We start from the raw sequence: 2,688 nt of genomic DNA on the forward strand, positions 1-2,688 counted from the left end.
CCGCGATGCAGAAAACATGGATGGAATCGCAGAATCCAGCCATAAAAACAAAATTTACTGTATAACGTGGAATTTCATGGAATTTATCTTATTTTTGATGAATAAATAATACACAGGTCAGTACATATATAGACTGTGTCTGTGATTATTAAACTGCAAAAAGACGATTTAAATACGAATGTTCTGCATGTTCATTTGATTACCAGAAAATACACAACACAGTATTATTATTAATTATTATTATTTATTCATTTGAGATGTTTACATTTGGAAAAGCTGTGCTTCCTGCATAAACTTGCCCCTGTTGGTTTGGCAGTAGCTTGCTTGCCCTACACAGTTACCTTGTTTAATTTCTTAATTCAAGTTATATATTTTTTTTCTATTTGTGTTAAGTTATTTATAATAAGTGAAGTGAAGTTTACTGTTAAGTGCACTGATGTCAGACTCATTTTGAATAATAAAGTTTGTTAAATTGTTAAATACCCTGCCTCCACTACATAGGCTTATGTTTGTCACATCATTATAAGTGTTTGATCACCACATTTGAGTTATCATTGCAAAAAATGTGTTTATGTATATATATTCTGTTTATGTAGGCTATATACTGTATTCTATATACAGTACCAGTCAAAAGTTTGGACACACGAATGGGAAGTGTCCAAACTTGACTATACTGTACTATACTATAGCCTACACAAAGAATATCGGCCGATATATCGGTATCTGGCTTTTTTATTCCCTAATATCGGTATCGGCCCCCCAAAAAACCCATATCGGTCGGGCTCTAGAAAAAACTCGCCATAAAGTCTCGATATATGTTTTTTCAAAGTTGAACTTGCATTAATTTTACATGGCTTTCTAAACATGCGGTTCCTTTGTGTGAGACGCGATTGCAACGGTGATAGATGTCCCTCTAGAAAATGCGTGAAATATGCATTCTGTGTGAACGGCTTGGTTTCAGTTTTGATGTAAACAAGATCTTCTCCGCATTGATGTTCTTTTTTGCGCAATATTTTTAATGAACAATGCAGCAGCGCCGCATCTAGTGGCTTCAACAGGACAGGCGAACAGAAACATTATAATGCAACGACGCTTACATTGTTATCACATCTCGTGCACCACTGATAAGGCTGCCTCCTTAACGCACACCTAAAATTCGAATGCAACGTTTTTGCATTCAAATGTGGATTTTTATTTTAAATTCGACAAATATTCGAAATTCAAATTTTTTTTGACAGCCCTACTGACCAGTCATCCAACTTGAAAGAATGGCTGGATTTTTAAAACAACCTGGATAAACTGCCAGTTGCCCATGAAGATTCAAAACAATTTTCAGTGCCAAATTCCATTCAGTTCCTGTTGTAAAATTACATACAAGGTTGTACAATTAAATATCTGTATTTAACATCAAATCAAATAAGAATGAATAAAATAGTGATTGACACCAGCATCACTAACATAATGAAATAGGCTAGACCTCTTACCATTAGATATAGGCATACAAAAGCCATAAAAACATTGTTCACTGAAAACTTTTTTAAATAAAACTTTAAAATTCAACTCAAATGTAAGAACTAATTTAAAACAGTAATAATATAAAACTGGAGCACTGGATAGGTAATGTCCACTCCATACACATAAACGAAACCCCTATTTCTGCTCTCTACCTATCTAACCTATCAGTTACCATATATTAGGGGTGCTCCTATTGATCGGCTACCAATCATTATCGGCCGATAATCACATTGGGATGTTTGATCGGCGGTCTCTAAAAAGGCCTATCTCAAAAAAACGATCTCAAGCTGATGACATGCAGAGGCACCGTCTCAGTCTCTGTCCGGCGCGGGTGAAATCATTATAATGCTGAAGGTGAGGTACTCACCTTCATATCTCTTCATTAGATAACTTATAAAGTAATTTGAAAACATTGTGTGAGACCTAATTTCACAAACAGCGAGAGTGAATGACCGCGCACACGCTCTCTCAAAATAGGCAAATGTCTTCAAATCACCACATCGCATCTGTCTATAAGCGAGCTGCACGCAGCACAGTTGACACAGGAATTGTCACTTGCACAATCGAGGCAGTGTCACATCGTCACTAAAGATTATAAATTGCATTACTTTTTAATTCTTGCCAGTGTTTAACCATCCAGTGCTCGCGCGCTCTCCTGGAGACTGTGCGCTCATGCACACTCGCAGCGCACACACATAATGCCAGGTTCACATTACTCTGTTTGCAGTGTGCATGTGTTGCGTGTTTTTTCCGCGCTCATGTTAACGGATTAATAAAGTGCGCACACTGCACACCATTGCAGTCCGGCAGTGCGTTCCACGAGCGGTGCGTCTGCAGCAGTGCAGAGATGGTTTCTGCACCGAGTCTATTTTTGCTGCGCTGCAAGCGCTGAATTAAAGTAACAGCCAGGGCTCTACACTTACTTTTCTTTTTAGGAGCACGTTCAAAATTTTAGGAGCACCTTCTAAACAATTATCCAAAATTTTATCAAAAAGTAGCCTTCCCATTACGAGGTGATATTTGACTCCTCTAACTTTATTAAAAGTATGTCATCTTTTGTCAAATTCTTAAAAAAAATGTTATTTTATCATGAAACAAACTGACAGCAGGTGGCAGCAAGTCACTGATTTTTATCACTTAATCATTCATTCAATTGATTAATTCGAACGGCTG

Source organism: Sinocyclocheilus anshuiensis, unplaced genomic scaffold (genome assembly GCF_001515605.1).
Source record: "Sinocyclocheilus anshuiensis isolate Anshui unplaced genomic scaffold, SAMN03320099.WGS_v1.1 scaffold1396, whole genome shotgun sequence".
Taxonomy (NCBI): domain Eukaryota; kingdom Metazoa; phylum Chordata; class Actinopteri; order Cypriniformes; family Cyprinidae; genus Sinocyclocheilus; species Sinocyclocheilus anshuiensis.